Genomic DNA, 16,744 nt, shown 5'->3' with positions numbered 1-16,744 from the left:
TACTCAATAAATTCAGCAGCTATCCATGCACTTATCCATGCACTGAAGCTCTATGTCTGCAATTAGCCAGTCACTATCTATCCTCTCTTTCAATTACCCACCGAGTACTCTTGCACTTCTACAATCATCCATGCACAAGTCATGGAGTTATGCAATCACTCAGGCAGATTTATTATATGTCTCAATCTGTTGGTTTCACTATTTTCCAGAAATATTGCATGCATATTTCTTTTAGATGTAATGATGATTTCAAAAGGTAGACACGTATATATGCACGCTTTTAACAGTATGGAGAGACTTATGGTTGAGGTTTGGAATAGTGTGCTGCTTTATATTTGCCTTATATTTGCCTAACACTTTTCCATGTTTTAAAATGACCCAAGTGATGTGCATGCAGTCTTTGAGTGATCTAGGCTCTATGAATGCTCTTCTGTAAGCACTCAGGTATTGGTGCTGCAGTCATGCAATCATCTAGGCACTACTCATGCAATCAGCAAGGTATTACTCATGCACTCTTCCAATCATGTAGCTACTACTCATGCACTTACATAATCACCCAGGCACTACTGTTGCGATCCTTCAATCTCGGAGGTGGTATCCTTGTACTTATGTAAACACTCAGCCAGTAGTCATGCTGTTATGAAATCAGCCAGGCACTTCCTTTACACTCCTTTATTCACTCCGGCACTAGAACAGTAGTCCTGCAATCAGCCTAGAAGTACCCATGCACTTATAAAATCACCCAGTCACTTCTCATGTAGTGATGTTAATCCCCAGATGTTACCCTTGTTGTCATGTAATCAACCAGGTGTTACCTATGTACTCCTTTAATCCCCCAAACGTTACTGTTGTTCTCATGCAACCACCAATGCATTAGCTGCATAGTGGTTCAACTGCCCAGGCAGTATGTTTTTAGTCTTCCAATCATGCAGACAGTACTCTTGTACTTATGTAATCACTCAGCCAGTTGTCATGCAGTTAAATATTCACCCAGGCACTGCCTTCGTGTTGAGGCCTGGAATCCTCAGGATCGTAAATTGACCAATAATGGTCCACCTCTCGATACCCCCATGGTCTGACTAGATACACACAGACTCAATGGAGTAATCAAGCGGGGGAAGGGAAGGAAGAGGACAGCAGGGAGGGAAACCTGTAAAGATAACGAGACAGGGATCAGCAAACAACAACACAGTTTTCTTTCCTATCCTGACCCCGCTTCACCAAGTACCAGCTCAAGGAACCGTACCTGTAAAGAAAGAAACTGCTCTTCATAAGCGGGCAACCAATAAGGCGTGCGGACAGATCTAAAGGGAAAGCATTATAGTCAGCATGTGCAGCAACACCACATTATCAGTTTTCTCTGAGAACGGAAGCTGTAGCGCTCTGACCTACCACTGAGTTGGCAATTACGGCTGAGACAGGGGTGTGGAAGAGCCGTCGTCATGCTCACTCTCTGTACCTCTGCTAAAGAATACACAAGATAACAGGTATGACTCCAATGATATCACGGCACCACACACCCGTAGGCAACACACAAGGTATATCCGGCACACATCCACAATACTTCTTGGTCAGTGGCCGAACACAATAATGTACATAATAACAACCAGGAAAAAGCATAACCAAAGCGTCCGTTGGTTTTCTGGCTATATACCCCCTTTTTGCTGAGGGCTATGATTCATCTCATGTCTCTCAAGCACAAACAAGAACCGATAGGAATACTGTTCCTAAACTATAAGTTCTCAGGTAAGTAACTCCTCGTTACTTCTTCCAACCTGACTAAGTCTCAACCAGTAGGTATTGGAATCGGGTGGAAGTTTTCCCCGCATGAACCGCTGCCTGCCGGTTCTCCAACGCGAGAAAACGCACCTGTATTAAACAGAACAGGCTCTGTGCCTTGCAATATCCCAGGATGGCACCTTGAAAAGGGACAGACCCGGTAAGGGCAAGTGAGGGTCAATCCCTCGTGGCCTGTGCACCACGGAAGGTTGCTCCGCAATGAACCACCGATCCGGGTTCAACCAACGGAGCAACGTGAAGGCTGCACAATGCCCTAGCCACACAGGAAAGAGCTGCTGCTCGTATGGGTTAAGTAGAGAGAAGGGTGGTGATCGTAGCACCCTTACCAGCCTCCTCGCGTTGCCCGCGCAGCTCTTGGAAAAGAGTAAGCGGCACCATTCCATTGCCCCGGAAGCCTTTTCTGCGCAATGCGTCCGCGCGTCCTGACTTCACCGCCGTCGGACCCTCAAAAGCTCATGGGGGTTGTAGTTTTGCGTGCCGATTATTGTGCTCTTGCACGTCGCTGCAGTGCCCTTCCTATGGAACGTGACACTTCGCTCTCCTTTAGTCACTCAGGTAGTGCCTCCGTAGTCTTGCAATCAGCCAAGAACTACCCATGCACTTATAAAATCACCCAGTCACTTCCTATGTAGTCATGTCAATCCCCAGAAATAACCGCTGTTGTCATGCAATCAGCTAAGTGTTAATAAATGCATTAGCTATATAGTGCTTCTACTACCCAGGCAGTATATTTGTAGTCTTTCAATTACGCAGGGATTACTGTTGTACTTGTGTAATTAATTAGTCAGTACTCATCCACTTATAGAATCAGTCAGTCACGTCCTATGTAGTGATGTAAATCCTCAGATATTATCCCTATAGTCATGAAATAAGTCTGGTGTTACCTATGTAGTCCTTTAATGCTCCAGATGTTACTGATGCACTTATAGCATTTTGTGTATAATTATTTTAATAATAGTAAATGATTTAACAAGTGTATTTAAACTTTTCTTTGTTTTCAGATACTGACCATTATCATTACTAAAGATCCATCATGACCAAGAAAGACGAAATAAAAAGGAAACAAAGAAAAGAATCCTATTTAAAAAAGAGAGAAATAAGAAAACAGACAAAGTAGAATATGTGACAGTGAAGAAAAAGGCCTCTGGTAAGAGAACTAAAGATTTAGTTAAAAGAGTTTTAAAGAAGATTACAAATTTAGAAAATGGACATAAGAAAAAGAAAACTTCTTCAAACATTCAGAAGGAAAAGAAAAAAAAAGGATAGTGATAGAAGATTAAGTTTTGGTTTAAAAATCTATGATAAAAGAAGGATGAAACAGTTTAAAGATATAAGGAAACGCATGTTTAAAAGTAGAATACTGCAAAATGTATTGAAACATTAAAAAAATATAAGAAACCATCTGCATTTTATAAAAAAAAATATTGAAAGTGTAGTCGAAAAGGCTTTTGATTTGAAAAGAAGATTGTTATTGTTAAAATGATGGACTTTATGAAGAAGAAAAGTAAAAGAAAACGTCTGATCAATAGAACTAACTTTTGCAAATTTTTTGGGGAGGAATGGAAGCACACTTCTAGTAGTGAACCTTTTTTAATGAAGAGAGCTATTTTCAACAAAATATATTAGTTCACGCAGTTGATACCAATGGTTGTTCCTATGAGGTTAAAAATGGTTGTCCAATTGAAAAAGAAAAGTTGGTTCCTAGAAATGTAGAAGAACTAATAGCTGAAGAAGTTCAAGGGAGGCGTTCTCAGCTCCAGTGTATAAATGGGGTTGTAGTAGCATTTGTAGTATACAACAGGAATCTATTGATATTTTTGTAATTTTTTACGAGAATACAGTAAAAAAAAAAGTGTTAAACAGAAGATTAAGATGTTGCAATGATTAGATCCTTGTAAAGTCAGAAAATATAGTGGTTTGCAGGGTCATTCTATAGCTTGTCTTTCTAGAAAAGTCTGTTGAAGTGTCTTTCATCATTTAAGAATGTTAGCAGTACATCACTCACAAATGTGGAAGTTAGTAAAAAGATTGTACTATGTAAAGAGTCCAGCATTTTGTTTAGCTGAAATAAACACTGCTCTTTTGCATGGTTCAGAATCAGATGTAAAAAAGGTTTGTGATGAGATACTGTTTCGAGTGTAGAGAAGGTGAGAGTGTCATTAATGTAGGTGTTGAACAAGAGGTGGAAGATCATAGTACTCAAAAGTTTGCAACTACGTTTAAAGTAGTTTGTAGTGAAAAACCATATTATGTTTGTATCTGTTGTAGACATAGTCACTATAAAAATCAAACTGGGAATGTTGATGTGTATTTAAAAAGTGAAAATGAAAACATTGATAAGTGGGAGCAATTTGGTGCTTATTTGATGATGGAAGGTCGTTTTGAGTTGGGTACTGATCAATGTATTTGTAAATATTGTTACAGCAAACTAGAAGAAAATAAATTGCCAGCTAGAGCTGTACATAATAACCTAGAGTTGGAAGGTATTCCTTCAGAACTAGAAGATTTAATTAATGTATTCTAACTCAATCTGTGCACCCGTTTCAGGCTATTGTTTGTTTGGAGCCTAAAACAGGTAAGCTGCCTCCTACAGATTTATTAAGAGGTTTAAAAAGAAGAGTTGTGTATTTACGTTTGGATTTCAAAAAAAATATTGAAACTGTTGGAGTAGATCGAGAAGAAATTGAACGGGTAGTTATTATAGTTAATGGTGTACCAATAAAGAGTCGGAAAATATGGCAAGAGTTAGTAGATGTGAGCAAACTTTAAAAAACTACATTATATCTTACACAGAGCAATATTTATTATAAAAATATACCGGTAGATGAAGAAGAAATATCTTTAGGAGATGACACCGAAATTCCAACAGGCCAAATTGAAAAAGTCGATGTCTCCAGGACTGAATAAATTTATGAACATTAAAGTATTCATCCTTTACATTCAAAAGAAGAGATTGGAACTACTATTGAATTATTCTAAATGAAGAAAGCACAGGGAACTCCCATGAGTGTTTGGGAAAGATGTTTAGAAGCGCGTTGTTTTCCACAGCTGTTCCCCACTGGAAAACGTGGACAATATGATGAACGACCTGTGCAGATTCCAGCTTCAGAATATCGTACAACAAGATTATCCTCAGACGATCCAAGATTTCGCCAATGAATTCCATACATATTTCATCTTTTGTTTGAAAGTGACTTGTCTGCACTTTCATATGCAGTGAGCCACATATTAAAGACAGTTCATTTTACAGATCTTTCTGCAAAGGAATCCATGCACAAAGTGTAACAAAGAGATGATCATTTAGAATCTCAGTTGATTAATTTGATGGCGTGTCAACGTGGTACTAATGAGTATAGGTATCATTGTCACAGAGAACTGAAATGTATGCTAAGGAATTTAGGAAACCCTACATGGTTTGTTACGCTAAACTGTGCAGAATACTCATGGGACGATTTATTTGATTTTCTACGAGAAGCGAATTCAAACAATAAAACATTGAATTGAAGACACCTGGAGAACTGTGTTAGTTGGATCCAGTCAATGTTTGTAGATATTTTAATCATAGGTTTCAAGCAATGATGAGTTTTATCTGCAATAAAAAGAACCCACCTCTTGGAGAAGTTATTGATTTCTTTTGGAGAAAGAAGTACCAAGCCAGAGGTGCTCCTTATTTACAAATATTATTATGGATTAAGGATGCGCCTAAATTTGGAACCGATTGTGATGAGACTGTTTTATCTTTCATTGAAGACTATGTTACATGTGATATTCCTAAAACAGGAGAAGAAAATACCTTAATACAGTAAGTCTTAAGGTTTCAAAATCATCGATGTGGAAAGAATTGTCGACGGAAATACAAGTCGAAGGAAAAATGTTATACAAAATGTCGATTTGGGTTTCCACGTCCAGTAATTTCCAAAGGAAGAGTCAACAGTTTTATGTCAGCAGTGAGACATACTATCACTCGAAAATCTCCAAAGAATACTTACAATAAAAAGAGAAGTGAGGAATCAAAATATATTAATGACTATAATCCAGTAATACTGTCAATGTGGAATGCTAATATGGATATCCAGTATGTTGCAGATAATTCCATTGCTGTTGCTCGCTACGTTACATCTAATATGACAAAATCGGAAAAGACGGAGTTAAGAGAAATGTGGGAAGATATTTCACAAGAGAAGAGTCTTAGTAAGAAAATATACAGCTTTAGTTTGAAGATGCTTTTCCATCGAGAGATTGGATCCTACGAATGTTCGGATCGGTTGACATCTGCAAGTTTATATTCAAAGTCAAGAGGAATCGTTTGGAAAAGTCTAGGTCTTGCAGCAACACAAACTCGTGTATTGAAATCTCTACAAGAAATTGAATACTTGGCACTGAATGAACCGAAAAGTACAGATATTCTTAAAACAAATATGTTGGATACGTACTATCCTAAGAGAAGCCCACATCTGGCAGAAATATGTCTCTATGAAGTACTGCAACATTACACGTTTAAGAGAAATTTTACTGAAAATATAAATGAAGGAAAATATGCAGTGATAGGATGTGAAGGATGTTTGGTAAAACATGCCAAAAGACATCTGATTAATCACAGGAAACTCAGTTGTGATACTCCAGATAAAAAATATTTTTTTTATTTAGCACTTCTACAACTCTTCAAGCCTTGGCGGACTGAAATTGAATTACTTAGAGATTTTGAGTGTTATGAAGATTCATTCAATGCATGTAAAGATAGCATTGAATGTACATTTTTTCCAAATTATCTGCAAATGTTGAATGAAGAGATTAATCAAGAAACTACAATTGCAGCAAAAATAGCTAGAGACAGTTCTCAAGATAGTCAGTGTTCTGCTGCACTAAGTCAAGATCCGGTAGGAGAACCCATTCTTGAAAATTAAGCAGCAATAGCAATGAGTAAAGTGCAAACAGCTCTGCAAAAGCACAACAAGACACTATTGATTTGGAAAACTTAGAAGAACAACTGAATATTGAACAGAAAGATATTTATCAGCAACTTACACAAAAGATACAACATGGTTTACTGCATGAAAAGAACGAATACCAATGCACATCATTTCAACCTATTCGAATGTACATCGGTGGTCAAGCAGGAACAGGAACAAGTTACTTAATTAAAGGTTTGAGAAGTTATCTACAGAAAACTACTGACTCACATTTATCTTGTGTTGTAACTGCTCCGACTGGGTTAGCAGCACACAATATTAAAGGGATTACATTACATTGTTTACTCATGTTACCAGTAGAACATGAAAATAAGTTGGAATATCACAAGCTACCTGGAGAAGCTTGTTATGAAGTGTCTAAAGTACTGAAGAAAATGAAAGTTCTGATAATTGATGTGGTAAGCATGGTCTCAAAGTTAATGCTTGCCTTTGTACATTTAAGAATGCAACAGATTTTAAGAACAGACTATGATGTTTTATTTGGAGGAAAACATATAATTGTATTGGGCGATCTATTACAACTTACTCCTGTAAAAGGCCAACCAGTTTTTAAGACCCTTGTTCATGAAGACACTAAAAAATCATTGGGAAGTATTGGAAATGTGAACATTTGGTCCCATTTTGAATAGAAAGAACTTATTAAGAATATGCGACAAGCAAGTGATGAACATTATGGAAACATTATTCAAGATATTAGAATTGGTGTCTTGACAAAGGATGGCAAAGAAGCTTTACAAAGTCGGCTACTAAGAAACTTGTTTTCAAATTAAAATATTGCACCTGGAACAATGTGCCAAAAAATTCCAGAAAAGAAGTCTATAATTTGTCATATGCCAACACTGAAAGAATGCTCTATAGTCAATGAAGAACTGTTGAAACTGGAGAAACAACCGATAATGAAAATGGAAGCCATTGATAAAATGGAGCATGAAGGAGTTACTATTCTTTTGTCAGAGAAATTACAGTCAAAATTAGACTCTATAAAAAAACTACATCTAAGACTGCTGGTTTGGGAAAGATCTTATATGTATGTACAAACTGTTGGGTAATATTACGGTGTAATTTAGATGTTGAAAAAGGTTTAGTGAATGGAGCAATGGGAAAAGTTGTTGATTATGTAAGTTTCAGAAAAGAGAAAATATTGAATATTTGAAGGTTAAATTTGATCAGATTGAAGAGGTCAAACAGATTGGACGCTGTGCAGTTCGTTTTTTGCATGTAAAAGATTTGTATGTTCGTAGCAAACAGTTTCCTCTTTGTTTAGCATATGCAGTGACCATTCATAAATCTCAAGGTTTAAGTGTAGACAGCGATTTGGTAAATATTGAAAGTTCAGTGTTTAAAGAGGGTATGGCATATGTTTCATTGTCTCCAGTGAGAACTTTATCTGGATTGTATTTTTATTGGTTTTGATGAGAGAAAGATCAGTGCAGATGCGTAAGAGAGTATAATCGGTTAAGAAGACTGTATGCTCCCTACTTAGGTGAATATTCAGTATATGAAAAGCATGTAGTATGTCCAAAACGGACATATTAGAAATACTGTAGTGAGGTTGGAAAGAAGAAGAAATCAAGAGAATGCTGTGACTGAAAAGGAAATGAAAATGGACACTGGTAATGATATTGTAGGATACCAGCTAGAAAATGGTTCAGGTATCAACTGCTATGCTAATGTAATTGTGAATGTTGTGTTTTTTCAAGAAAATCTACATCATCAAATAATGGAGAATCTAAAAAAAAGATTGTGTTCTTTGTTGCATAATATTTTTGAAAAATTGACTGATAAAACTGAAATCCATACTGCTTCTGGCATTCGCCATCTTTTGGATATATGTTCTGGTTCTTCATAATTTACACTTAGAGGCCGATTCTGATCCTGGACTTTTATTTTACATACAAATCGGATCCGTATTTTTTTCCATACATATCGTACAAGTCCCTTCCAACCCGTGTAGTACGATTCGTACGGGAAAAATACATACAGATCGGCCCGATCCTTACAAATCGGATCGGGAAAAGCTGTACGACACGGACTTGTAAAAAAGACCATACAATTTGTAAAAAGGCTGTACAACCAGTCAAGTACGATTCGTACCGGGTTGTCAGCATGCAATTTGTATGGAAAATGGCCTGTATACGGGGAACGACTCGTACCGGGCTACGAAGCAAACCCCTATATGCCTCGTACCCTGGTATGACTCGTTCCGGGAGTACAACTCCTACCGGGGTACGGGTCGTATAGGGGTATGAGGCATACAAGGGTCCCCCCACATGCGAGGCGTGTGTATGGAGCGTACCCCAATTACGAGAGGGGGACCCCAAAAGTACGATGAGGGGCAGGTGGAGTCGGGGTAAATACCAAAATTCAAAAAGGAAAAGAACCACCTCCCCAAGATTCTATAAATGGGCCTTAAAATTAGGTCCCTAACTCCAGCAAACACTCAAATAGGAGCAAAACGAACAGTACGATAAATGTGTCAGACAAAAAATATGGATACAAAAATAATTTTTGATTTATTTTGTTTTTTTATACATTCAAATGTTTTTAGTTGATGTTTACATACACATACATATAGGATTAAATGGTACAGACAACAAAATTACATATCTAAAATATACTAAATGTCCCACACAAAACTCAATACATATATCCAACATTCATTCCACAAACATACTGCAAACCAAATTTGGTCAAGATAGAAGGACTCGTCCCGATATGGTCGTATGGGTGGTAAGTTCATGTATCATCAAGATATCAAGGGGGTGATACTGTATGAACAAAGAGCCGAAAGTTCAGGCGCCAACGCGCGTTTCGGTATTGGACCCAAACGTGGGTCCCACCTTCATCAGGGCGACGACCGATGGGAAGTGGGGGACAATAATAACACCTAGGGTTGATAAAACAAACGTAAATAACCAGCAAAAATTCAACAAAGGTGATAACAAATTTATATATGAGACATATGCATATAGTCTATAACGCTTAGTCTATTCAGTTAAGCTCCATTTGGTGTGAGCGAAAAAGCAATAGCTAGCAAAAATAGATACACAATTATATATATCAGGTCCAACAAGGTACCTAAGTGAAGACTATGTGACAGCAGGCCTCCAGTGGGGAAAAGATCACCATAGAAAAACAGATCAATGTGAAAGACACAGGAAAAGATTTGGAAAATAGTGCACAGGAGCGTAGTTCCGTAGAGATAAAATACCGCACAGAATAGAAATTCACCCGTGGATTACCCAAAACGCAAAACCATGAAGAAATACACACATAGAGATATAGAAGAAAGTGTGCAAGGTAGCTGAAAACACTGTTTATAACATACTTAAAATCCACCCCACAGAATGGGGGTCAAAATAGCAATCATTAAAGGGTTGAGATAGCTCAGTGTATCTAGGGAGTGCTCCGCTTCAATAAAGATGGTCAGCCGGGTTCATTCCCAAATGTTTATGCGAAAGTCCAGACGTGGTCAGCATATTCAGAACAAGCTACACTTCAGGAGGCTTATAAGGGAGCCTTCAAGTCTAGAGACAAAACATGGGGTAGGGACAGATTAACAAATAAGTGTTCCCTAAGTTTGACTAAGGGATATCTTGGATCTACTAAGTAAAAGGAAAACTTTACCATAAGGAACACGTACTTAAATCAGGGCGTCGTCATGGTGAAAGAGCAGAGCAATTCAAATGGATAAAAAGAATTTCTAGACAATGGAGGGTCGTGAAGAGACGATGGTATCGAACCTCAAAAGGAACAGGGTATCACTCAGGTCTTCGGGGCTCCTGCAGCCAAGGAAACAAATAGGCAGGAGGTCACAAGATATAAGAAGAAGTGAAACCACAGGATAAAACTGTCGGTATTTGCAGGGCGATTAAAGTTGGTTATGTCGAGTCATGAGGGGTGTAAAATAAATGTGACTCACAATGCGGGTTAACCAACCAAATGCATATAATTAACTCCACATGCCGAGGGACGAGGAGAGGGATATGCTTCTACCCAGACAAGTCGTTCAGGTCAAATAACAAAATCGCTACGTGCGACTAAGCTTAAAGAAAATGAAAACGACAGCCCTAGCGGGAAGAGGGAAATACCTCCAACAATAGTTCTGGTACAACAAGATAGCCAACAGAACTCGGGACTGCATACCTGCTGAATGATTCTGAGATAAGGGTCTGTAAATCCGTTGGCGATATGTCAGGAACACCCGTCCGGACGCCTTTGCTGAATGCCCTGACGAGGAACTTCCTTAAATGAGGGAGGGGATTCACGATAGCCAATAGAAATCAACCTGGCTGGGAGGGCAGATGCAGGTAGAGAGAGGACAATAAAGGAGGGATTAGAGTGTATAGCACATGCGCGTTAGCGGCCATATTGGAACAGAGTCTGGGGTCCGTAGCAGATGTCGGATCATAAGTAAAAACACAGCACGCAAAGGTTACCATGCCGTCAAACTCAACAATAAAGCGAATACCGGTTTCAAATCATAAGATCTAACACGGAATTCCAGTTAGGAGTCTGGAGAGCGTGAAACAACGTGCGTGGCACACTTTTGATGGGTGGCAGGAACGGGCAAGGGGATTACATGATGGCATTCTCCCATTGGATTATTTCGTTCAGCCCATGCTGCACTGAGTCAAGATAAAAAATCCAAAATGTCTCTCTCTTTTTTCTCAGGGATGTGGGGTCTCTCCCAGGGGGGGGTAAGTATTTTTTCCAGGATAGACCATCTGAGATCCTTATCATTATGATTTTTATCGAGCCAATGGCTGACAAGGGGGGGGCAGCAGTTTTTTTTGTGCGAATATTAGATTTGTGTTCACAAATCCTCATTCGAATTTCACGGCCTGTCTCACCAATGTATATAAGATCGCACGGACATGCGATGATATAAACCACATTGGAGGTACGGCAGTTAGACATGCCTTGAAGAACAATGGTACGGTTGTTGGTACAGATAGTATTACCAACGATGGCGTTGGGGCATGCCTGACAAGTACCACATCGATGGTTTCCTTCAATGGGTTTGGATCCAAAAATAGAAGTCTGTGTCAATGTTTTTTCCTCCGGAATTTTCCCTCTTATAAGAAAGTTTTTCAAATTCTTATTACGCCGAAAGGCAAACAAGGGTTTGGGGATTTTCATCCCATCATTGCCCATATTCAATAGATGCCAAGATGAGTTAATGGTTTGTCTGATTCTATTGTTAATGTTGGAATGTTTGGTAATATATACCAACTTATCCATAGGGTTGGTTGTCCTTTGTTCAAACATAGAATCTCTATTTAAATATCTGGCTCGTTTGAAGGAGTCTTTGATGAGTTTCTGGGGGTAGCCGCGGCTCAGGAACTTGGATTTAAGAGTTTCAGCCTGACGTAGGAAATCTTTCATGTGGGAACAATTTCTGCGAACACGAAGGAATTGGCTAAAAGGGATATTATCCCTCTGGCTTCTAGGGTGATAACTGCTATATTGTAGCAGTGTGTTTCTGGCGGTGGGTTTTATGTATAGAGACACACATAAACTATTTTGGTGGTGTTCAACCCAGACATCTAGAAATTCAACCCTGGTGTTGCTACAATGAGCAGTAAACTTTAGGTTGGCATCAGCTGCATTCAGCCAGGCGATGAATTCATTCAGAGAGCTATTGTCCCCACTCCAGATGAAAAAAATATCATCAATGAAGCGTGACCATGCTCGAACGTTCTCACAAAAGGGTGCCAAGTCGTTATAGATGTTAATGTGTTCGAATCTTCCCATATAGAGGCATGCTACGCTGGGAGCACAGGATGCCCCCATACTGACACCCTGGATCTGGTGGAAATAATTGCCATTGAATTCGAAATAATTTTCATGTAGCACCATCTTCAAGCATTGAATGATGAATGGAGCGTTGGTGATTGCAGTTTCCATTGTCAAAATCTCTTGAATCACCGAAAGTGCTCCCTCCTGGGGTATGTTGGTGTATAAGGATTCGAGGTCAAGGGTGACCAGGAGTTCCCTTTCAGGATCAAAAGGAGTGTTCTCGATTTTGGAAATGAAATGACCAGTGTCCTTTACGTAGGATTCAAGATTGCTGACCAGAGGTTTCAAAAAGCAATCGACATATTTGGAGAGGGGTTCGATAGCCGAGCCAATCCTAGAAACGATGGGTCTTAAGGAGGGGTCCAAGATGTTTTTATGGGTTTTGGGCACCCCATATATGATGGGCATACGGGTAAAGCTGGGTGTCAGGAATTCAGCTTCCTTGGTGCAGATGAAATTCTCATCTACTGCCGCCTTCACCATCGATAGGATGCGTTGTTTAAGATTGGTTTCGGGATTTCTCATGATACGTTTATAATGTCTGGTGGACGACAAGAGTGTATCCATTTTTTCAATGTAGATAGAAGTATTGAAGACAACGATGCCACCTCCCTTGTCGCAGGGCTTAATGGTCAGTTGCTTGTTATCTTGTAGCGATTTCAGGGCTTTCTGTTCAGTCAAGGGTAAATTGTTGGCTGATTTAGGCACGTTCTTTAGAATTTTGGAGATTTTGGATGAAACAACCTTCTCAAAGATGCCCACCTCTGGGCCAACAAGATCTAAATAGGGGGTGAACCCAGAGGGGGGTCTGAGTCCAGAAAGGTTATCTCCTGTGTCTGGGGTAGATCTGTTCAGAAAAAAAAACTTTTGCCTAATTTTCCTGAAAAACGAATGTAAATCCTTCATGAATTTATTGAAAGAAGAGGTGGGAACAAATGATAAACCCCTCGAGAGGAGAGTCAAGGATTCAGTATCAACGTCAGTGGTGGAGAGATTAAACACTGGTATATTTACTGTGTTTTCCAGTACTGGTTGTGTCTGGTTTGAATATACATCTGAGGTTGGCCCTGAGGCTGATGGTAGTTCCTCATTTGAGATGTTCTGGTTCTTGGGCGAAAGTTGCCTCTGCGATTGCCTAAAAAATGATGATCAGGCATAATTGGCCTATCATAGGATTCATGTCGCGGCTGAAAATTTGGGTTATAGTTAGTTTCATAATCAGTTGACCCTTCACCCTCCGAGTCAGTGGTATCGGAGAAGGTGATTACTTTTTTGTTATTACCCCATCTCATGTTGCTGTTATTGGGTCCATTCGTGTCCGACATGTTGTAAAAGTTGGACATGAGATATGGATATGTCCGTTCCTGTGAGAGTAGCCTGATATCCTTTTTCAGTTTATCGGATTTCCTTTTTAGAAGATAGATGGAAAAAGAATCCAGTTCTTGGGTGATTTCTTCTAATTTTTTAGTGGCCATTTCAACAGAGTTATCTTTTTTTAATCTCTCTTCTAATTCCTCTATTTCCTTGTTCATGATGGCTAGAACTTCTCTCGCCGTCTCGATGATCAACATCATCCAGTCGCGTGAGCATCTATTAGAAATTAAGGCCCATTTTTCTAAAAATAATCTAATTTCAACAAAAAGTCCTGGGACATTGCGAACTCGTAATCCAAAAGGGATAGTCCCGGCCTTTAGATACTCAAGCATAAAATTGGCATGAGCTTCTGTGCGTTTTGATTTTTTCTTTAGGTTTAGGAGTTTAGTCCATTCGCCTTCAAGGCCCTTGGACAAGGAAAATTGCCTGTCACTGCCTGCTGATACTCCAATCATGCGGGCAAAATCCTCGTCGGAAAATCCAAACGTTTTAATGCTCTCCATCTTGTATGGTATACACGCAGGTACGGCAGTATCTACAAATGAACCAACACCAGGTACAAAAAGTTTCTAGTGAGCATATAATTGCCCATCTTAAAAAGGAAGGATAAAAAGGTACAAATACGAAACACAGTGAACAATGGAACATAAATCTACAGGGGAATAATCCAATAGACCCAATAGACCACCAATAAGTAGTGTAGGTACAGAAGATGAGAGAAAAATATAAGTATAGAGCGAGGTTCTCACTGGCACATATCTCACCGAAGAGCAACCCCCGCAGCAAACAAGGCTGTGACGGAAAGACCAATTACGAGAGGGGGACCCCAAAAGTACGATGAGGGGCAGGTGGAGTCGGGGTAAATACCAAAATTCAAAAAGGAAAGGAACCACCTCCCCAAGATTCTATAAATGGGCCTTAAAATTAGGTCCCTAACTCCAGCAAATACTCAAATAGGAGCAAAACGAACAGTACGATAAATGCGTCAGACAAAAAATATAGATACAAAAATAATTTTTGATTTATTTTGTTTTTTTTAGACATTCAAATGTTTTTAGTTGATGTTTACATACACATACATATAGGATTAAATGGTACAGATGACAAAATTACATATCTAAAATATACTAAATGTCCCACACAAAGCTCAATACATATATCCAACATTCATTCCACAAACATATTGCAAACCAAATTCGGTCAAGATAGAAGGACTCGTCCCGATATGGTTGTATGGGTGGTAAGTTCATGTATCGTCAAGATATCAAGGGGGTGATACTGTATGAACAAAGAGCCGAAAGTTCAGGCGCCAACGCGCGTTTCGGTATTGGACCCAAACGTGGGTCCCACCTTCATCAGGGCGACGACCGATGGGAAGTGGGGGACAATAATAACACCTAGGGTTGATAAAACAAACGTAAATAACCAGCAAAAATTCAACAAAGGTGATAACAAATTTATATATGAGACATATGCATATAGTCTATAACGCTTAGTCTATTCAGTTAAGCTCCATTTGGTGTGAGCGAAAAAGCAATAGCTAGCAAAAATAGATACACAATTATATATATCAGGTCCAACAAGGCACCTAAGTGAAGACTATGTGACAGCAGGCCTCCAGTGGGGAAAAGATCACCATAGAAAAACAGATCAATGTGAAAGACACAGGAAAAGATTTGGAAAATAGTGCACAGGAGCGTAGTTCCGTAGAGATAAAATACCGCACAGAATAGAAATTCACCAGTGGATTACCCAAAACGCTAAACCATGAGGAAATACACACATAGAGATATAGAAGAAAGTGTGCAAGGTAGCTGAAAACACTGTTTATAACATACTTAAAATCCACCCCACAGAATGGGGGGCAAAATAGCAATCATCAAATGGTTGAGATAGCTCAGTGTATCTAGGGAGTGCTCCGCTTCAATAAAGATGGAGCGTACCCCAACATCGTGCATGTATGCACCGTACATACACGATTTTGGGGTCCGCACTGTATATACGCACTTTTGGGGTACGGTGCTTGTACGGTGCGTACACGACCAGTACCCCTTCAGTGCATATATACGCACCGTACCCCACTTTCCGTGTCATCGGTACGCACTGTACATACGCACCGTACCCCTGTATTCATGGGGTGTACGACGCGTACATGGGGGGGTCCGTCTCGTACTTTCGGGGCGTACAATGTTTTCCCGGCACTTTTTGGCTCCTGTAAAAAAAAAGCCGTACGGAGTGCCGTTTGTACGAATCGTACTTGACGTGTTGTAAACTGCTGCCGGGAATACATGTGAACGTCGCGTACAGGGCAATCCGAATTGGAATCGCTTGTATATACGAGTTGTATGGTCTTTTATACAATTTGTATGGAGAGCGTCTGTTTGTACGGATCGTTCTTCCTAGGTTGTAGGGGAATCCTTACAAGTACGAGTTGTATGGGGAAAATGCTCCATACCACGATTTGTACAGCGTTTTTCCAGGATCGGAATCGGCCCCTAAATGTACAGCAAGATCCTCAAGAATTTCTCATGCTAATGATTGCAGTATTTGAAGGTGAAGGAATACAAATTGAAAATCTGTTTGGAGTATGTTACAGATGGGATCATAAGTGTAAAGACTGTTCATTTTCTTCTACCGCTAATATAGACGCTGAACGATTCATATATTTGACAATACCAGATTGCAAAACAGTGTATTTTAATTAATTAGTGAAATCAGCAAATCAAGATAGGAAATGTACTCACTGCAAATCAGAAATGTTGTCAACATTATTTATAGAAAGAGTTGGACAATATATC

This window comes from Triturus cristatus, chromosome 5_2 (genome assembly GCF_964204655.1).
Source record: "Triturus cristatus chromosome 5_2, aTriCri1.1, whole genome shotgun sequence".
Classification (NCBI taxonomy): domain Eukaryota; kingdom Metazoa; phylum Chordata; class Amphibia; order Caudata; family Salamandridae; genus Triturus; species Triturus cristatus.
Note: the sequence above shows the minus strand (reverse complement) of the source record.